This window comes from Vanessa atalanta, chromosome 2 (assembly GCF_905147765.1).
Source record: "Vanessa atalanta chromosome 2, ilVanAtal1.2, whole genome shotgun sequence".
Lineage (NCBI taxonomy): Eukaryota > Metazoa > Arthropoda > Insecta > Lepidoptera > Nymphalidae > Vanessa > Vanessa atalanta.
Window position 1 is genome coordinate 12,608,745 of NC_061872.1, and position 23,817 is coordinate 12,632,561.

The following is a 23,817-nucleotide window of genomic DNA, read 5'->3' on the forward strand; positions in this document are numbered from 1 at the left end:
GCAAACATTCTTCGAATAAGGGATATATCAAAAGGAATTTGATATAGTATACAATACGTAACGTGCAGGTTTATATACTATGATTTCCTCCACCATAGATCACAAGGTGACTTATAAACACAAACAACCGCAATCTTAAACGAATTACGATCCCATCATGTCATCCCCTAGGCCATCACGGTACCGTCTTATGTCTCTATGCAATATTCACTAAATATAATAGATGGAATTTTGTATTCAGAATTTGATATTTATATTATTCTGAAAACAGTTTTTGGAAGTATATCCGATTTCGGTCAGGACAAACATTTTTATTGAAGAAGATAGTGGAGAAGCGTAAAACATTTATACTCTTTACTTCTTCAATATTATCATCCGTTGGGATGCTTCGATACAACAAAAGAGAGTTCAAACAGAACGAACCACCAAGGGAGACAAGAGAATATTTCCGAGAGACTGGAGTGTTAATACTTGCAATGTCCAGGATGCTGATTTTCTTGACAGTAAAATTCAATAACTCATTATTGACTCGACCTGGAGCCAGAACCACGACGGCTAAAGCCTCAAACTAGTCAGTAGCACATGAAGATAATTAATAGAATTGTCACCGAATTGATACTTTTTACTTTGAATATATAAATTCAAACACAAATTCCTTTATTCAATACAGAAGCATTTCACTTACTTATTGATAGTCAAATTAAATACTACCACCGGTTAGGAAAAGAAAATACTCTGACCTGAGAAGAACCGGTGAAAGAAACTCAGCGGGTCTTGAATAGAAATAGTTTAATATTCCCAAGGTGTGCTATCAATCAACTCACTAATTGTATAGTAACCTTTCGCACACAAGCGTTCCTTAGATTTTTTTTTTAAATTTGGCAACAGAAGCAATAAGTACCTAAATGTAATATTTTGACATTAAATAAAAAAAAATGTATTGTTTATTCACATTTTACATTTAAAAAAAGGTTTAATGAACTTAAGTCACAATACAATGAACAACGCTGACCTAAATATAAAATCACTGAACACAATAACAGGTGCGTAAATTGAAGATGAGGTCAATGACCCACCGGCGTCATCTTGACACAGTAATCCGAACCTTATGATTCCCGAAGTTGATAATGTATCTATTGTTGTTGCTGTTATGTTATATATATAATATGTTTGAGATTAATAGTCTTCGATACCGATTACCATATAAGTTGACATAAATATATATATATTGTTGAACGCAGACTGAGTGACGTGGCTTGGGAAGTGACGTCACCGGACAGACGACGTGGCATAAGAAAAGATATGACACGCGGGCGGCGAGGCAGCCATATTTAGTTGACATAAGAGATAGAATTGAATAGTCCTTAATGTTTTTGTCATTTTCTAGAATATAATTATAACTTTGTTAACTAATGAGTACTTGTGTATATTTTTCAATATTTGATGAATGATAGATTATATCAGAAGTGGGATTGGGTTTATGCCCTATCCGACTCGCCTTCTGACATTTTCTTATATTTCTGACGCATGGACGCTCATAGCCTTCATATATTTTTTTGAATTTAACGTTTTGAATTTTTTTCCCTTTAAAGGCGTGATGATTACTTTGATTTTTTGATTTCAGATTTTATGCTATATGGTTATACTAACGTTGTTAGTATTTTGTTAATAATGTCTGACCAAAAGCGTGAAAGACGTAGCCGAGAAAGAGGACGAAGTCGACATGGCCGGCATCGTGACAAGTCCTCTAGTAATGTTAGACGTCAGATGGATTTGATTCTTGAACGTCTAAATAAATCAGAAGGTAATAATGTGCAACAATCGCCAACGTCGGAAGCCGCGACTACACGGGTACCTTCGGACCTTGGCACACGGACGCCGCAGGTGACAAAGAATGTGGAAGGAGCAGGCGCTGGGTCTTCCTCGAGGACTCAATCTGTGAGTGGTATCATTGATGCAGAAGTGATCACCACTGAGCGAATTGTAGATGCATATCGTTCTATAAATACTTTGGTAAATTATTCATTTTATATTTCTAACTTTGATCCCAGTGTTCATGATATTGATGTTTGGTGCGGCGGTTGAGGCAGATCGCGCGATAGCTATTAACAAATGGAGTGATAATTAATGCCTCCCTCGTATAGGGAATTGTCTTAAAGGTGACGCTAGATTATGGCCTAATGAGTGGGTTACAACAGATCGTAGTTGGAGTAATTTTAAGAGAGAATTTAAGCCATTATGTCCAAAAAAACCCGACGCTGCAAATATTTTATTTGATGTCATGAATACGGAATCAAATAATTATCCCACCTATGCGGATTATGCACGTCGTTCGTTACTTCGTCTCCGAATCGTTCGGGGATAAAGTGATGAATTTATGTCTGCAATAATTATTTGTGGTATCACAGATTCACAATTACGCGCTGCCGTAACTAACGCAAAATTGATGCCTTATGATTTGGTAAATTGAAGTCAGAAACACGAAATAGGGACAATGTTAACTTCTGTATGGAAAAAAAAAGATACAAGCGATAATGATGTGGTAGTAGCAGCTATATGTGGTGTACCTGTAGACATTTTAATTGACAGCGGTTCTACTATTTCTCTAATTTCCTTGTCTTTACTGAAACATTTTGATTGTGTTCGGAACATTGTTTTCTTGTTTTAAGAGGTATAGGAGGACAAGAAATAGAAATCACTCAATATGTCACTTTACCGATTGAGTTTGATGAAATTACATTAGAGGTAGAATTATTCGTAGTTTCATCAGAACTTATGAACAGTCCTGTAATTATAGGCACTGATGTACTTAGCCGTGAATGAGCTACATACGTTCGTACGTGATCGTCAATATTTAAAACATGTTTCCAATGAGGTGACTGATGTGTTTACGGTTGAGTCTCATAGAAATATACTCTTAAAAACCAAAGTTATTGATGATAATTTACAACATTTACACGAAGTTATTCGTAAGTTTTCAGGATATTTTATAACGGTAACTTCAACAGAAAAAAGGTATTATGTCAATCAGTAAATATTCGAACGTATCGCCTTTCTTAGGTAGAGGTAAGTGTCAGCGAATTCCTCAACATAAAGATTGCAAGAGAATCCATTTAGCCACGAAAAAAGACGGCACGCATCGTATGTGCATTGATTTTCGCGAGCAACTTTTACCTCCTCTGATTGTTGAACAGTGGATAATTTTTAACAAACTCCGTCACGCCGTCGAATCTGGTAAAGTCCTTTTCTATGATATTTTCACTAACATGATTAAAGACAGGTTTACTACTAAATGTAAGTGTTGAAAATTTAAACTGATGTCCGATTTTCCATAACTTTATGAAAGCGTTCTTTCAATCAACAAGAAGTGTGTACAATAAGTTATGTCAGGAACAGCCGAGCATACAGAGGGATATGTGGATCCATGGTACCTTGACGAGGCGAGTGAACTGCTGAAGCCTATGCTGCATAATGTGAGAGTAAGTAAAAGACATGCTTCACGTCGTGCCTCTGTCTTATGTACCTGAGATATGCTTCACGTCGTGCCTCTATCTCGTACATTTGGGATAGCCTCACGTCGTGCTTCCTCCCTTATGTCTGGTTTTTGAGATATGCTTCACGTCGTGCCTCTATCTCGTACATTTGGGATAGCCTCACGTCGTGCTTCCTCCCTTATGTCTGGTTTTTGAGATATGCTTCACGTCGTGCCTCTATCTCGTACATTTGGGATAGCCTCACGTCGTGCTTCCTCCCTTATGTTTGGTTTTTGAGATATGCTTCACGTCGTGCCTCTATCTCGTACATTTGGGATAGCCTCACGTCGTGCTTCCTCCCTTATGTTTAGTTTGTGAGATATGCTTCACGTCGTGCCTCTATCTCGTACATTTGGGATAGCCTCACGTCGTGCTTCCTCCCTTATGTCACAAACTATGAGATATGCTTCACGTTGTGCCTCTATCTTACTTGTTAATAGCTTCATAGCGTAATTTATCTTCTAAGATGTTTTATGTTTTTTTTTGGTAGGTGCAGACTCATCAAATGATGAGGCCATTCGAGACCAAGTTGCTGGAACTGAAGATGTTCAACCTAATACCTCGTCAGAAGCGGGGCCTAGCAGAGAAGTACAGACACATTCAACAAAAGAGAACGAGGACGTTCTCATGTCAGGAGAGGCCGTGTTGAACGCAGACTGAGTGACGTGGCTTGGGAAGTGACGTCACCGGACAGACGACGTGGCATAAGAAAAGATATGACACGCGGGCGGCGAGGCAGCCATATTTAGTTGACATAAGAGATAGAATTGAATAGTCCTTAATGTTTTTGTCATTTTCTAGAATATAATTATAACTTTGTTAACTAATGAGTACTTGTGTATATTTTTCAATATTTGATGAATGATAGATTATAATATATATATTTTTTACGTAAAAGGATTTTATACTTTTTTATGATGTTGATAGGCAAACGGCCAACTATACCTGATTTGGATATTCTTTCTTTCTAGAAGGTCTTACAAGGTCAAAAAAATGCACAAATTACTGTTAAAAATAAACAACAAACAGCCTCTATACTAATTGTTAACAATAATTACATATACAATAAAAAGCGGTTGTTAAACGTGTCGGTGTAATCGAGTTTATCACGATCAACTGTAAACGAATTTAAACCGGTTTGTTGCAAAACACGCGTATCCTGAAGACGGCTTTTAATTAATGTTACACGTGCAGACTTGAGGTCAAAACATACCCATATTTCTTCTGGTGGAACAACTCCCAGGGGAAGTGTCTGATCCAAAAGGAGCCAATACAAGAAAATGAAAGCTAATCACAAAAAATATTAATACGTACATTTTGTTTTGGAATATATATACAAAATATTAAACTTCTTGTATTAGCTTTATACTTCATATGAAAAATATAAAGGGCTAGTAATCGTCCATTGGTAGAAATTCGGTCGAAATTCTTTGCTAACAAAATTAAAAATTTGGCTCAGCTGATATCTTGTCATTATTACGCTACAAATAAACTAAAAAAAGTGTCATTCATTTTTATCTTTGATATGACGTTTGTTTTATTGGCAGTATGAACGTAAACTATGAATAATTCCTATTAAATAAGTCTATACATATGTGTGTGTATCAAATGCATGTTAGTGTTTTATTATTTTTTATAAATTTAGAGCATTTCTGCATTCAGCCAAATCATATATATATATATATATAGAGGAATTCTACCATAAATAGGATTGCAATAATACTTTTCTTTTTAAAAAAAGATTAATTTCATTCTCGACTGCAATAATTGCTTTCAAAGTTGTATAAAATGCCAAACAAATGTTACGACTTACGAGTTCCATTTACTTGTGGACGTCTCGTTGATGAGCTTTGGGAGTGAAAACCGACCAGCAATTATAAAAACGGACGATGTGAAAATAAAAGCAATCTAGAAAATGAGAGTATAAAATATTTAATAGGAAATTCTAGATTTTGAAACGCGAATAAAAGTATAACTAATTTATTTTCCTTATAATAATTTTTTTTCAAGCTATATATTAAATATTTCAACTTGTTACTATTTCGTAAAAATTGTTCTAAGTAATCTTAGTGGTGACAGCCTGTAACATGGTTGTCGAGACCAGTATTTATGAAAGGAAGTCTGTCGTTACACTGTTCAACAAATAATTACAGTTTATTTGTAGATTGCAAAAAGTTTCGTACCTTTGTGCTTAACTTAGTAGCACAGTAGTAATAGAGCAATTAAAAGATTTTTAACATTATTTTTTTAACTTTAACAGTCTGTAAATTTCCCACTGCTGGGCTAAGGCCTCCTCTTCCTTTGAGGAGAAGGTTTGGAGTATATTCCACCACGCTGCTCCAATGCGGGTTGGTAGATTCACATGTGGCAGAATTTCGTTGAAATTAGACACATGCAGGTTACCTAACGATGTTTTCCTTCGCCGCCGAGCACGAGATGAATTATAAACGCAAATTAAGCACATGAAAATTCAGTGGTGCCTGGGTTTGAGCCCGCAATCATCAGTTAAAATGCACGCGTTCTAACCACTGGGCCATCTCGGCTCTTCTTGAATATGTACATTAGAATTGTAACTAAGAATGTATAAGAGAAAGGGAAGCCAGTCGGACTGGCGCCGTAACGCGTTACGTGACGAAGCGGTTTACCCTCCCATAATAAATCAGTAATAAATATTTTTAGCAATAGTAAATTCGAAACGTTGGAAAGAGTCCACGTGCAAGACGAACGTCTGACGTTATTCCAGATGCTGAGAATTTCTAGACAGCAAAATTCAATAACTTTTAGCCACTATAACAATGAGGCAGTCAAATCAAACTATTTACATAATCACTCGTTAAGTAACGAAAACTTTACGATGTCAATTACACATATCCCAGAGGATTGACAGTTCAGACCTCAGAGACCGCAGACAGACCTGAATATTCATATCACTAGTTACTTAGAGTAGACGAACTAACACGTCTGACAATTCAGTTATTTGGGTTTAAAGACTAAATGGAATTTTAAATCAAAAGTTTTGGAGACAATAGGAACAATGAGAAACATTTTCGTGCGCTAATTTAAATGTCAGGAATTAGGTGAATGTAGGAAAACAAAAGATCTCATTACTATTGCAAGTTTTTATTTAACGTCTGTTAATTAGTATGTGACTTAATTCTTGTCGCTGAATTTCAAACCAGTTCCACGTAATTGCGCTGAATTTTTGCACCGACTTTTGTTTCTGGTGACAACACGCTCTACAGGATCTAAATGGATTAAGTAGTTGTTTTCAAAGAGGTATTTAAACGTAAATCTTATTCTTTTGTGATGTCTTGCGAATTTAAAATCAGAAGATTGTTAGCTATGTGATTTATTTTTCATTTCCAACATTTCATTTTGGAGTGATAGTTGTCAATGAGATAACACGGAAGAAAGCTTCAATTATTTTATGGATGCTTATATTAGTCTATACATTAACAGCAATGCATTACATATAGAAAGATTAACATATAGACAGGGATCTTAGGGATAAGGGGATATCGAACGCATAATAAAATCCGATCAAATTAAAAACGAAATTGAAACGTATAATACAATGACTGACGTAAACTATTGGATTTCCCTATTATTTTAGGGTTGCTAAAGTGTTCTTTGTTAATTAATATTTCTTATAAATTTGTAATTGAATACTTCGTGCAAAGAAAACATAAAAACATGTGATGATTTCCTTCAAGTTCCTCTTCGCTTAAGAGTACTACATACATATGACATTATTTATTTATTTATACTCTATTGGACTCGAATGAACAAAATCTTTATACGATGTTCAATAGTGCAACAGGCGGCCTTATTTCTAAAGCGATTTCTTACAGGCTACCTTTGGGCAGACGACCAATTGTAAAAAAAATTTTGTAGGAAGACGCATAATAAAAAAGTAATTGAACAGTTACTTATCAATTAAAATACCACTAAATACTTATATTAAAAAAAAAAAAAAACAAATTGAAAATTTTATACTCTATACATATATATTAAACAGTAGTAGGTATTATTCTTGTAATACGACATCCGTCTTCGGGTTACATATGTTCATTCCACGACAAACGACTGCTTTCAACGCCCCTGTCGCAGGTGCTGCTTTCAGCGTTCCTCTTATCGTTTCATGGACTCGTGAACCATCATTATTGAAATATGGATATTATTAGATACTCACTACTCCAGGCAATTTAAGCAGTATTAACTGGACATTATTATGATAGCCACTTTAATTTTTGAATGTTCATCAAAGTAAAAACATATAATTTTACTATATTCGGCCACCGTTTCGCCCGAATTTTAAGGGCTTATTTATATATTATATGGTTATTTATTTATATATTATATAGTCCATATGTTACTCCGATGTGAAAGCTATATTATTATAAATTTTCATTACAATCCATTCAGTAGTTTTAGCGTGAAAGAGTAACAAACATCAGTACATACTTTCACCTTTATCATAAGTAAGGATAGACTCAAATTTCATTGAAACTCATGAATGAATCCAAAGCATCTCAGTGGCTCTCTTCTATTCCGTTTTCAGTAACAACAACAACAGTAGTAAAGAGAAGGGTAATATATTTTTGTTTAATTTAAAATAGTTTTTTTATATAATAAGAAAAATATATTTAGTAAATCAGCGAACATTTTTGCTTGTTTTTATTTTACTGCATATTTCTTGAGTTTAATTAATTATAATTTATTTCAATTTCATTTCGAAGTTTTAAATCCGACGGCCACTCTTTTTTTTTTTGTAAAGACAAAGAATAATAAGAATCTATGCCAACAAATTATAACGGGAGGTAAAACGTAGCCCTCTTTATTATTGCATCAGAATAGGATCTCAGGGGAAATGATAAACTTCCCGTTTGGGGTTGGACTGTTACGTGAGGTGTTCGTGTTTTATACGGAAAATATTTCATGATTCTCGACTTTTCAACAGGAGTGTGATCAGGTGGCGATAATGCTCCATATTGTTCTTTTAAGCTTTCCTATCGACGCACGCTAAAATATAATTGTGTGACTTTATCTTTTGCAGTAAATTTTTTAAAGTATTTTGGTCTACATTACGAATCAGTGGCTTACCTTCATAATACAATTCTCTAAAATGACTATTCAAATTGAAAAGTGCTTGTAAAAGACTACTGAAAAAATATCTTGATTTTGATAGAACAAAAATTAAAAAAACAATATAATTTATTGTGTTTGTAACGATAAATGCCTTTATAACATAAGTAACTATGATCGCTCGAAATAAAGGTATAGTTACCGAAGAAGAAAGAATTAAAACTACCGCAATTAAAAAAAGCAATTTTATGCCCAAATATATATTGAAGTTGAAATAGACGAAACATAAAATAAGCACAAGGGTTTGAACCCAGAATTTGAATTTCAAATTTTGCTGATTTGATACGAAGAATTAGTTGAAAATATTTATCCTGTTACAAATGTCTTTAGACCTATAAATGATATATATATATATTATAATGTATGTGTATCTTCTTTACAGAAAATAGCTTTATAGCAAGCAATTCTGCGAGCACAAATTAAGCACATGAAAATTCAGTGGTGCTTGCCTGGGTTTGAACCCGAAATCATCGGTTAAGATGCACACGATCTAACCACTTGGCCATCTTTGCTCTCCAATTATGTTATTTATATCTAATATGTGAAAGGACTATGCCGTAGATTCAATTAACAGTTTCTCAGGAGTTTGCGGTGAAGTCATAAGAAAAGTTACGCGAAAGTTTCAAGGTATGGAATTACTGCCGTACTCGCTTACTTCGATAGAGAAAAAGTTTTGTTCCTACAATTTACATCAGAAAAGGTAAGATTATAAAATTTAAATAAATGAATAATGTAATAAAACAAAAAAGGTTTTCCGAGTCTTTTTTACAAGCATTTATTTTAGTTGAGATTTAGTTAGTTTAGTTCAAATGATAATACATTTTTATTAGAAGCATAATCTGATTATTTCAGGATTGGCTCCCAGCGAAGAAACACCTCAATGGTTAAAAGCATAGAGATCAAATTTCGAATACATATAAAAACTCATAAGACTACATAAGGTTTTTACTATAATTAATGTATTTGATAGTTACATTTGCATAGATTCAATGTGGTTTTCAAGGTATATTGTTTAGTTTATATTTTAAGCGAAAAAAAATCATATTCGTGTACAAAATACTTTTTATTTTAGAATCATAATTATGTTTCGAGTTCTTGTATGAGATAAAACGTTCGTGTTGCGGTATCGAGATTTTATAAATAAATTTCTGCTGTAATTCACTTTAATATCATACTGAGGATAATGAGAGCAATTAAGATATTATTAAGACTACACTAAAAGTAAACTATACTCAGTAATAACTTTACTAATATTTCTATAACATATACTAATACGTATAAAAATAGTTTAGCGTGTGTTAAATTACAACGTCTTCTCTCTTTTTTCACCACTGATTTGTTATTCGAATGACAAAGACAGCAATGATTAATCAATCACCTTCTAAAAACATTTATAGATAAGACCTAGTGGTTTTATGTAGAATAAAAAAAAATCGAACATTATAAATAGTACAGGAGGGTAACTCTGCCATCTATATTAATAATATAAATGCGAAAGCAACTCTGTCTGTCTATCATTTCCGAAAACCCACAACAATACGATTTTTAAGACATTTTCTGCCTCACACAACCACTCTATGAAACCAGCTTTACTCCTAATGCTCCTTCCTTAAAGGCCGGCAACGCAACTGCAAGCCTCCCGGTTTTGCAGATGTCCATGGGCGGTGGTAGTCACTTTCCATCAGGCGAGCCTGCTCATTTGCCAACTATCACATAAAAAAAACTGTTTGTTTGTTGTTCTTTCTAAGCACTAAACCGAATTTAATAAAATCGCGACCTCGAAGATTATTAACAGAGAAACATCTTAAGAAAATTACAAGAAAAATTGAGAACGATAAAAGTCATCACGGCTCTTTTTTAAACATCTGTTATGAGATCGTTCCGACCCACGTAAAACGCGTGACAATCCTCATTGCGTCGCTGTAGGACAAAAGAACCAACTTAATTTACCAACCGACTTAGATGAAGGAATTTTTTTTTTTAAATTGAAGCGAAAATATAAATTTCATTGAACGCCCACTGGAAAAGTTGTTCGCGCTTATTGTGTTCTTACAAATAAATAAAATGGAAGTGTCTGTCTGTTATTTCAATATAACTTGTTTAATTATATAGCTAACGAGCTGAATCTGCGACTTTAACCGCGCGAAATTTATAAAACAGAAACTTACAAGCCCCGTTTTACCCCCTTAGGGGTGGAGTTTCGTAAAAGCCGTTCTTAGCGGATATCTACACCCTATAAGGAACCTACCTGCCAAAATTCAAGTTTGTAGGTATTATAGTTTCTCAGATTTCGTGATTAATCAGTGAGTGGTATTTCGCTTTTATATATATATAATATGTATATATAGATTATATAAGTAAATAACTGAAATCAATACTACCGTTTTTATTAAGGTCAGTCGGTGCATAAATTCTAAAAAAAAATATTACGTAATTACGTATAATTTGTAAGTAGGTACATTAAAGGTTAAAATTTTTATTTCAGGTTTTCAAATATAAAATCAATAAAACGACTTTAAGGCGTTTTGAAATCACCCCGTTTCTAATAATATTGTTAGGTTATTTATGTCAAGACTTTATGTTTTTATTTCATGCATTATACGAATCAAAGACGAGGAAAACCACTGAGCACAGTCTTAAAGAAAAATGTAAGATTTTTGTGACAAAATAGTAAATAATCAAACGATTTTCCATTCAAATTATTTTTAAATAAATTATAGAAAGTATATTTCAAAGCGTGTGCCTGTTGGTTCATTTACAATTTTTGTACAGCTTATAACGTAACGTAACGTATCTACTAACGTAATGTATACATATTAAATTTATACAATTTTTATTTATTTTTTTCCAAGATTTACACAATGACTACCAATCCTGTATACATTTAACTGTATAAAGTAAGGTTAGGTTATTTATTGTATTTTGAAGTGATAACTTCTTATGAGAGGGTAAACCGCTTCGTTACGTAACGCGTTACGGCGCCAGTCCATCTGGCTTCCCTTTCTCTTATACATTCTTAGTTACTATTCTCGAGTTAAACAATTTAAATATTAAATAGTTCAACTTAGATTAGTTTAAGTTATCACTTCTGCCAGGCGTCCCGAGACGCACACGTTTTTTTTTTGTTTATAGCTTATTACTTTGAGATAATTTATTGAGACTTGGTATTCTTCAAACTAATTAATGTATGGTATGATTTATAGATACAATTATTTTACTTTTAAGGTGAGATGGTTCGCTAGTTATTCATATTAATGAAAAAAAAGTCGTTCAATCACCAAAAAATATTCCATTTAATAATCTGACTTGATAATTGTCTTAAAACTTTTATGTATACTTATACAAACGCTATCACAGATTTTACAATCAATACGTATTAATTGGTTCATGAAATATATATACAGTATACGTGTAGCGACGTCCGTTTCTGTGGTTTCGAATACAAACAGTTATCGGCCTGTCTGTTTGAGGTTACAACTGAAGTAAATACAAATTCATCAAACATTTGTCATGGATAGATAGAAATAGATAGAAACGAACATTACATTCTGTATTTATTTTTCACTGTTTCATTCATCAATCGTTCATTTAATTTGTCAAGTTCAGATTTGCGACAAGAAACTAATTACTAGAGTACCACTGTTGGGTGAAGATCTTTCTAACGCGACTCCGAAGCTTATTTAGTACTTCCTGTGTCATAATGACAGGGCCGGATCTACCATATGGCTTTCTGGGCTTCATCCCAGGGCCCCGTGGATTCAAGGGGCTATGTCAAGTCAAAGTCAAAAATAGACAATTATTAGAAAGAATCCATAACTTTATTACATTAAATAGATCGTATGGTTTGCAGCCCTGCGAGTCCTGCAATTATCAAACCTATTCAATTAATTTAATTCCAGTCTACATTCAGATATGTCTTAGGTGGGCCCCTAAGTAGTGTTAGTCCAGGGCCCCCTTAATTTACGGTCCAGCCCTGCATAATGGTAATGTTTTTTACAAATGAGAAGGATTGTATTAATTAAATTCTAAGAATGGGTTCTTTTCAGTGTAAGGTTAGTGCAATGACTGCATGAAATAATTGTAACTAAATCATTATTTAAGACAAAGTTACCGGCTTCAATTGAGTGTATATATGTGGTACAGCTTTTAAAATACAGTGGCTATATTCATACTGTTTTCATCACTAAATAGCCTGATTCTAAAATTTCTCTCCTCCTTTATAAAACTATAGTAATTGACATATTTCGTAAATATACAAAAAGTTCTAAAAACAATATTTTTTTCTAAGAAAAAAGTATAAAATTGACTACAATTATTAGCCGAAAGCAAAACTGGACAACGTCCAATATAAACGATATTGGCACCCATCAAAAATATAAAAACCCATCGGTTCCAAAACGAAATACTATACCCGAACAAACAAAAAAAAAATTGTATGAAAAATTCATAAGCACCCTTTTGAAGTCAAAATTTAAAAGGTTAAAAGGCAAAATTACTCTAAAACCAGTTTTAAACTGTAACATTTGTAATTAGACAACTTGAATTTCAGGACTTTAATGTAGATTGTAATTAGCCTTTTGAACGCTAAATAGCTTCGTGTGACGGAAATTCTATTATGTTTCATACATTGTATGTAGCTGCACTTTGTCCAAGTCTATAAATTATATAGAAAAAACTCTTTCTACCTCTGCCTATATCTCCACTTACTTCCTCTAAACCACTCAGTAGATTTTGATGCGGTATTGACTGAGATTTGTACTTATAATTTGTACATAGTTTGTCCAAAATGACTGAACTGAGAAGGTCTTGTTTCCCAAACGTACGCTTATATGGCGAACGCTGACGAAGTACATCAAAACGTCTATAATGATATGAGTGTAGATAATAACTGTTTTTATACATTAAAAATTGGAAAAAGTATAGGATATTGGTGAAGGCATTTTCTCCAATTTAAATATATTTATTAACATAAGCATTGATAACATTAAGTGCTTAAATATATACAAATCTAAATTAAAATTAGTTACTGTATAAATCTTGACCGCGTGGAATGGCGGCAAGAATGCTAGCAGCATTTCCCCCGATTGGACCCCGAGATCTGCGGCGTTATCTAGCCACTACAACACCAACGCAGTCGAGGTCGATTCAACAACCATTTTTATAAAGTAGCTGTCTATTATATTGCGAGAATTAAGTGAGTTATCAAATACATATCTCTATACAAAAACAAGCCGACAATTTCTCTGTAATAATGTACAGAGTTTCCAAGATAACAATGTAATTCTCTATTTACCTTTGTCCAGAGTATATTAAAGAGCCGCCATAACTCGACGTTAGCGAAGAACTGGCTCGTGTACTTCAGTCTGCTTAGCCTTGACCTACATTCTTAATTTTCTGAATTATCACACGTTACGTACATATTATATGATTATATATGTAGTGTGCCTAATGGTACACAATTAGGCACACATCAATTATAAACACAAATTAAGCACATGAAAATTCAGTGGTGCTTGCCTGGGTTTGAACCCAAAATCATCGGTTAATATACACGCGTTCTAACCACTGGGCCAACTCGGCTCAATCGCGGCTCAATCGGCTCATCGCGATTCAAACCTAAGCGAAATTCATTGGATGTGTTTCATTTATGTTAATAGGTCATCTCGTGTTCGACGGTGGGCTCATTATTTAAACGAATTGATTAGACACCACTTCATCATATAACACGCATTTTCAAGGTTGATTGTTCTCTGGTAAGTTTCGTAGAATATCAAAGATAAAACATCAAGTGTACACTATATTAATATAATATTTATTATTTTTGTGTTTCAGTGTGAAGGGTGAGTTGACCAGTGTATCTACAGGCACACAATATATAAAATCTTGACTCTCGAGATTGGTGGCGCATTGAAGATGTAAGAAACGGTTACTGTTTTTTACAGCGCCGATGTCTTTGGGCGGTGGTAAGCACTTACCACAAGGAGAATCATCTGCCAACCGACATTACAAAAAAACAACAACTACTGACTTCAGTGCTATTTAATAATTCAAAATCAATTGAAATACATTAATGTCAATAATATGTATAAGTTTGTACGTCTAATATGTCCTTCATTGTTCGCACAAGCAGTGAACACAATATTTATACAACCAAATCAATACATCGATATTACGAGAAAATGACCAAAACGAAAGAAATACATTAATAATTTTTATCGACTCGTTCTAAAACAAAAATCATCAACAACAAACGATATATATCTATACTATCTATACTAAAATAATCAGTGCGATAATAACTCTATCTGTCAGTCTGTTCGGTTCACTTTCACGGTAAAACAGTAAAAAAAAAATGAAATTCGTTATGAAGCTTGAACTTCATGAAAGGACATAGGCTACTTTTGTATGCCTTACACTGAAACGCGAGAAGAGCCGCAGCCGACAATAAGTCACACATAAAAATGTGATTATCGCAACACAACACTAATGATTCACCTGAGTCATTTGAACGAAATCGAGTGAAAACCACGATGTTATCGGATTACATTATGCCACTGTCAATATCCATCAGCAGGCAATGGAGCGGCGTGGCGGAATAAACTTCAAATCATCTCCTCGATTGGAGATGACTTCACCGAAGTGTTGTAACTAAGATTTTCGCTATTGACTTAACTATTAAAAACTATAAAAGTAATTTCCTTATTAACTAAACAGATTTAGAAGTCGGTACGTATAATAATAATAGTTCGTTTTATAAAACCATGAATCGTGACTTCTCTGTGAAGTGTAACGCACTCTTAGTACAATCTATTACCGGTAAAGTTTCTCAATAAAGTGAGCTTACGAAGTCAGAATCTGTGTTTGTATATCGGTAGTTTCTTAACTAGTAAACTTCCTCCGCTCAACGACTATTATTTGAATATACGTGTATGGTATTATTAAAGTCCTCAAAGGTAAATCTAATTAGAATCTAGATCTTTGAAACTGTCTTTTGAATATTGGAATATGTATGCAAAATATATTTTCGTTTCAAATTATTATATTTTCGCCTTGTAATGGTAACTTAGTCGATTTGGTCTGTCCTTTTTTATGATATAGTTAGGACGCGAAATAAACCACCCGATGGCATACGGTGACGCTTCTTACATTTCCAATGCGCCACTAACCTTGGCAACAAAGATGTAACGTCCCTTGGTCGTCTAAAGTTAACTGTCTCACTCGATCGGCGATATAGGGATTGAGCATCAGGTTTCATGTATAAAAAACTGGGGATTTCAACTTGCTTCATACAAAATTTTATCAAATTCTGTTCAGGGGTTAGGCTATGAAAGAGCATATCAGCATATAAAGGTTGAGGAAATTAATTTAAGATAATATCAGAGGTATAATTTAAGATAATTCCCTTGATTAATCATGACAACTATGAAGTATATTTTTGTTTTTCTCTTTATCCCAATGAATATATGGGGCTGGCTTATTGGGTTTTCCGACTAGAAATTCTAAGAGAATGAGATAGAAGTTGGTCTCTTTCCGGTTGTGACGGATAGGGATAGCACTTTCGGTTTGACACACTTGTGTCCTTAAAAATTTCAAACGTCCTCCAAAATTTGTCAGTTTTAAGGCTAAAAGTATAACTGAAACTGAGCCTTTTTATGCCAAAACTGTACAATTTTATATCGAGTTCTCAGGATAATAGACATAAAATATGTCTCCATATTTTAAACGAGGACAAAGTCATGAACATTACTTCAAACAAAGCACATTTTTTTGGCGAATGAATGGAAATTTGTAGTATAAAAGAATTTCAACATTTAATCCTGTATTTTTAAACCAATTTTATTGAGATTAAAACGAAGTAGACCTTGATTAAAGTATAATCTTTCACAAACAGTAAAGCAAACACTCCGAGCGTTACGCCAGCAATTCTAACGAGCTATTGTTCTTAAAAAGAGCGAAAGAACAACGAACGAACGAATAAGACTGAATGAGAGTCATTCAACGTGTATTAGTGACGGCATTTGAATTTGTTTTTTCTTTATTTTTCATTTGTATTATGTTAATATTTATTCTATAGTGATTTTACGAAGGATGACGTTTATTTTCAGGCAATTATTGTACGTAGTAAATGTAAATCACATTGACGGAGCTGGGTTTGGTAACTGGTGGGAGTTTGGCGAATCAAGTGGAGTATGATATGGTAGAGGTTTGGTCTCTGATCTTAGAAATAACACTAATGTCATAACCTTCTTTGACTATTGTTATAAAACATATACGATTTATCCTGTATAATAGATACACCGCGATCTTCTTCAAAACTGTAATATTTTCATCTAGAGTTGAAGTTATTTTATGTTTTCCTCAGCACAAGTGATATTGACGTTAACACGTAACAAATAAATAGATACACGTATCATAATGGCGTATCACCTTAAGTCGTTTGTCAATATTTTACGAGTGAGATGCGAAGTCAGTTCTTACAGAATCTTACAGAATATTCCTTTACTCAATTTTTCTTTGCAATGAAATAAAAAATTAAATCAAAATGTACTTTAAATTGTGTTTAAATTAAGAATATTAATTTATACAAGATTAAATTTTATTGAAAGCTACCACCAGATCGGAATATAGAAACCGAGAAAAACAAGCACAAAATCGCAATAATAATTCCATATTATATAGATATATGTACAGAACATTTTTCATTTACAAATAACCTAAACACATAAAAGGCATAGAAAAAATATACGGTCCAAGGAATCTAATTACCTAAATGAATATTTACGGTAAAGCTGAGAAATAAACTGGGTTATTCAGAACATGTTTCCATTGAATTAGATTACTATAGTTTATAGGGGTATTGTTGCCGAAATCGGCTTAGGGTTCCGTATAGTAAATTATGAAAGGGACATATTTATGGGATTATAACGTGAAAATTTATAATAATGGTGCGTGTTACAAAAGGAAAGCTTATAAGAAGCGTCACACAATACACCTTTGAGTAGCATGGCTTTTTTTAATTACGGCTATGAAGGAACAGTTGAGTTATTTATTACAACTCTCCCGGGTCTTTACTCGCGTTTTGTTGTTGTCTTGCTTTATCTAAAACATTGAATTGTATTTAAAGTACCACTCTAGTGATAGAATAGTGTAATAAAGCAGATGATTTAAAAAATCTTAAGTGAAGTTTTTCTTGGAATTATTTCTTTTTATTCCAAACTGTTAGGGATTGAGTTTTATTAAGGCGATGTCCTTCTGTTCAAGATGAGCTTATACAAAAGTTTTACGAATTTTCTTTTATATGAATTAATTAAACGTCGATAACTTTGAAAATATTTTTATCGTTCCTTTCGGTAGAATAGACACTCGGATACAATTGACGGCTCAAAAATACAATTTCATTAAATTTATTAGATCGTGGAGGAAATTTATCTTCTATGCAGTTACAGAGGACTTTGCTCAGTTGTAGACATTCACGTACTAATAATTATTATTAGCTCTATCATCATTTACATTTTTAATTTATATAAAATAATCTTCAGGCAAATAATAAAATTATTACATTATTACATTAGCAGCCTGTAAATTTCTCACTGCTGGGCTAAGGTCTCCTCTCCCTTGAGGAGAAGGTTTGGAGCATATTCCACCACGCTGCTCCAATGGGGGTTGGTGGAATACACATGTGGCAGAATTTCGTTGAAATTAGACACATGCAGGTTTCCTCACGATGTTTTCCTTCACCGCCGAGCACGAGATGAATTATAAATACAAATTAAGCACATGAAAATTTAGTGGTGCCTGCCTGGGTTTGAACCCGAAATCATCGGTTAAGATGCACGCGTTCTAACCACTGGGCCATCTCGGCTCTTAATAATAAATTATTATTATTTAATAATAAAATGTATAAGTAATATCAAAACAAAAACGATTTAAATATTCGATTAAGACTCGAATGGTCTCTGTACTGTATCGATTGGTAATTAATTGCTTTTATCTCACGCTCAAACGATAGTTCAATAGCGTCGCTACATCACGGTTCGGAGTTGATCCCTTTGTAAGTGATCCCCTTTGCATAAACTTAGTACAATCGACTAAACGGCAAGCTGAATAGAGGAAACACAGCCTGTGCAAAAGTATCTAAACGTATCTTAAGTTAAACTAAAAATAAAAATGTTGCGCTTAAATTTCACCTTTAAATTATACTCTTATCGACACGATGATATATATGTAACATTCATGTATGTATGTATTCCGATTTTTGAATCATTTCTTTAATTATGAATCAAAAATGTTAGTATCTATTTTCCTAGAAATACAATAAAGACAAGGATGCATGAGTGTGTGGGTAAAAGAGATGGCAACATTTTACTTCTTTGACGTGCAATGAGTTACCCGCACTATTTATCTCATTAAATATTTTTCTTACGTCCTTTTATTGTTAGTAATTTAGTTATAGGAGTTCTTAGACTTTTATGTGATATACTTTTGTTGCTTCAATGTGTTGAATATTTGATTTATTCAGACAATTCAAATTGCCTTCTCTTAGCAGCTGATCGACTAATATCAAATTGTTGTGATGCGGAATATTTACATGCGGTCTCAACAAAGGTACTATTATGAAATTATATTATATTATATTCATAAAAAACAATCTTATTTAAATGATGAGTATAATACAGATACACTTTACTTTGGTTATTATTTTCTACAATGTTTCAATCTTTTGTTACATTGACGTGACCGGAGCCATCGGTTTTTCATCAAACTCCGAGTCTGATTGTACTGGTGTCAGAGATTCAATCGCGGCGATATTGGACGCGTACATCGATGTGATTGAATTGCTGTCATATATCGCCGTGAGTTCACGTGTTTCTACTGGAAACGACGCTTTTCTACTAGGTTTTTCTAGACACAAAGCGATATTCCTTTTACGTACAACGAAATGTCATATCCGAAAAATACTTACAAATCCATAATATATATCCGACTATACTAATATTATAAAAACGGTGAAATTTGTTTGTTTGTATATAAGGATAACCTCCGGAACTAATGCTATAGAATTCAGTGTATCTGCTTTATAAATTGCACCCGTGCGAAACCAGACTGTGTAACTAGTCTGTTATATGTACCTAGTATCTACACGACTAGTATATATATCCAGGTGTCCTAAATTGAATGGTTGCTCCAATTAAAGTTATGTTCGTGAATTTCTTAGTAGCGGCGGAGATAGGAAGTAGTTCTGAAAGCACATCAATACAGCGGCTGACTGTGCTTGATCTCTCTCCGGTTTTAACATGTTTTCGTGGAGACTACATATCAGCAGTTTTGGTGCACATATTTCAATTACAACATTGCTGATTCTTAAGATCCGGTGAAGAGGACCATATTTTTATTCATTTTCTTAAATATTCGAATCAATCGAATATTGTATTGTATTGTATATACAGTCTTGCTGTATAATACAGTGCAAATGATGCAGAACTTATCAATCAGTATTTATAGTTTTAACACGAATATGGGCTTGATAGTATCTACGTATATATGTATATCTCTTCCTACTCAGACTCTGCACAGGTTTACCCAGTGACGTCTATTTTGCTCCAGTTCAAGCTCAAACTCAAACTCAAATTCCTTTATTCAATATGGAAACATTACACTTACTTACTGATAGTCAAATTAAACACGACCACCGGTTCGGAAAAGAAAATACCCCGAGAAGAACCGGCGAAAGAAACTCAGCGGGTCTTTTTTATTGTCAAGTTTATTAAATACATATATTGAATATGAATGAATTTACAATATAGCTTACAGAATATCAGAAAAATGTAAATTTTTGCTACACATATTACATATTTTTAACATTCAGAGAGGGAAGATAAGCTGCGCGTAATTCTAGTTATTTATATTGAGCGGGAAGTCTACACCGGATCCAATGTAGTAGTAATCCCCTCCACAGCGAGCCACCTAACCGCAAAAGTGCTTTGTATATTTACATTAAATATTAAAACGTTAATAAATCCCCTCGACACCGAAATTTCTCGGTTACTAAACACCTTACAGACACCTGTTTAAGACTAGCTTCGACTTATTTAGTAATGGATTATGCAATTGTACGATTAATTACGTGTTTAATCGTAAATCAATATCAAAATATACTTTATACTAGCTGTGCCCGCGACTTCGTGCGCGTTGTATGAATTTACGTTATTTGGATATTGTAACGTGATTTTATTTTTATTTTATATATAATTCTAAAATAAAAGTAAAGTTATTCCTTATTACATCCACTATCTGCCAGTGAAAGTCCCGTCGAAATCGGTTCAGACGTTCCAGAGATTAGCCGGAACAAACAGACAGACAAAAATTGTAAAAAATGTTAATTTGTTATATGTTCCGTGTATACATACATATTCATTTAGTAAAAATGGATTACTTTAATATTACAAACAGACACTCCAATTTCATTATATGTATAGATATATAGATAAGTTGGATCTTAGGGGCTCTTCAATCGTTATTTATATCAAAATATATTTAATTGACAGCTATCACCGCTTCAGTGTGTAAATTTTATATCGAATAGAATCGCTAAGAAATTGAATAGTTACTCTTTTTAATAAAACATACAGTATATGTAATCCTATATAATTACAAATATTAAAATGTTTTGTGATATAATAAATAAGGCTATATCATATTATTTATATCCTAAACTAATACACAAAAATAAGCTCCAAAATAAATCAACCTAGTTTTATCTCGACCCCATTTTCTCGGGCTGAGCCGGGATGATAAATGTTTGTCTTACAAATGACAAACAAAAGCCTATTCGGCAATATGACTTGTGTATGTCTACCTCAGATCATTCCGCCATTTCACATGTAGTTATTTTTATTGCAGACAAAAAATACTTGCTTATAATATCAATAATAAATGAGTAAGATTCAACATTATACAAACCTTTGTATAACTTCAGTCAGCGTAAAAGTATCACATCATCACATCTACCTGTAAAAGAAAAAAAAATATAATAATTTAAAAACCGAGTTCGTATTCGTGATAGTCATCACTGTTGTTCATGATTATTGAATTTATATCCGACTAATGACCTGTAAGTGTTTAAAATATAAACTTCTATTAAATGATCTTTTGAGCTTAGTAGCAATGGCCTAAATCAATAAAGTAAATTACTAATATTCCCTCTTTTTAAGGACGACATCAGCCCAAGGGTTCATGGCCGATCCTGCGACTTTTGACATCGATAGGCGGGCCCATAAACCATTGTGCTATTGACCCTTCGAATATATACATATTTTTTTATCTCAATTGGTAGGTGGACATGCCAATAGAACTCTTTTATAAGTGACTAGCATTCAGACATATCATGACATAGCAGACATTGACGCCGTAAGAAAGTTAAACCAATGACGCTCGTGTCCATAGTTACACTGACTCACTCACCCTTCCCAGGGTTTGTACTAGGAATCTTAGGTTAATGGTTTTCGTGTTTTAATTACGGGCTAAAGCAAGGTCACCTTGCCCTAAAATACAACGTCTTCCCGCTGTCTGTATGCAGTTAAATAAAATATCCTCTAGTTTCCAAGTTATCTATGTTTGCAATCAAACAGATGTTAATGGAATCAATAATTAATTTCAACTCGAATAATCTTTTTGGTAAATCACATAAAGCCATCGTTAAATTTTAATTATGCGTATAAATGGGTAATTACAAAACCAGCTGCAATCATTTAAATTTTAATATCACGCAGAATATAAACTCTTAATAGGATGCTTAAAAATAATATGTTAGGTGCTCACCAACACTTTTTTGTAAAACAATTATTTATAAAAAAAAAATATGTATGAAGCAGACAGACTAAAGCCACTAAGATCATAAGTGGAAGCCACCGTTAACACTGCCAATGAAAGAAACATTTATAACACCACTGGCAGTGTGCCTGTAATTACACTGGCTCACTTGACCTTCAAAACTAAATGTGAGAATGACATAGAAGTGTACCCGAGAATGCATTTTATATACATAATTCGACTACCTACCCATTCCGTTAATGCGGGTAGATTAAGGATTCACATACCTTTATATCAAAGAACAAACATACAAACGAAAAATATATATTTTTGGGGACCAAAATCCTTCCCTGGCGTATTCTAACTCACGAAATTACCATCCCAATCCGATCAATGGCTTGGAAACGTAGAGAGCACACACATACATTTTTATTTATGTACATAAATTATATAAACCATATATAATAATTCAGTTGTTCAGTAAATTATCGGAAAAGAGTAACATTAATTTACGTACAGTTTAAAACTAAAGTTATATTTGTTTAAAACTGTCTATTATTGCTACTATTGAAATGTTCTGTACGTGATTACTTGAATCAGATATGTATTTGATGTCAACGAGTTGCCTAATGCAAGAGAAACGCTTGCAAGCAGTAAATAATAAATGCAACAAATTAAATAGTCACCTGATTAGCTATCGAGTTCAAGGAAATTAAAACTTTCAAACTTGTTTACTTTAAATATCCTTCCACGTTACCGACCGGTTATCGAGCAAAATAAAGAGCCATTAAGGCTCAGCGGTAAGATTATAGAAATATCTATCGTAGAATGCGAGTTCAAATCCAGAGCAAGCAGTATTGAGTTATCAATTTAGTGTTAATAATTTATCGTGTGAAACTAATCTGAATTAAAGTCCACTACATTTGAAGACCACCAATGCTGGATATTGGAGCAGCGCGGTAAAATAAGTCCTAATGACTTCAATTCTATAGTAAAGTTATCAGTGATTCAAACTATAGGAGCCAATAACCAATTAAGCTATTTGCACACGTAGCATTCGACTCGAGGTATATATACATTATACATATATATCTTGTGTCTCATGAGTAAGTAGTAGTATGTGTTACTTAGTAATAGGGCTTTGTGCAAGCCCGTCTGGATAGGTACCACCCACTTATCAGATATTCTACCGCCAAACAGCAGTACTCAGTAATGTTGTGTTCCGGTTTCAAGAGTGAGTGAGCCGGTGTAACTACAGGCACAAGAGACGTAACATCTTAGTTCCCGAGGTTGGTGGCGCATTGGTGATGTAAGGAATGGTTAATATTTC

General features: G+C 33.5%; 1 protein-coding gene across 4 annotated transcripts in view; it reads right to left on the reverse strand.

Moving 5' to 3' along the window:
* Nucleotides 1-23,817, reverse strand: part of LOC125074693 — a 168,665-nt gene that overhangs the window by 59,933 nt on the left and 84,915 nt on the right. For 2 of the 4 annotated variants that reach the window (XM_047686115.1, XM_047686088.1), the window contains exon 3: nucleotides 21,639-21,686. The exons of 1 other annotated variant lie outside the window; for it this stretch is intronic. The gene's annotated coding sequence lies outside the window, so the exon portion shown is untranslated. Of the gene's footprint in view, nucleotides 1-10,306; nucleotides 10,343-21,638; nucleotides 21,687-23,817 lie in introns of those variants that run through there. One more of the 4 variants, XM_047686105.1, reaches the window with a different exon arrangement.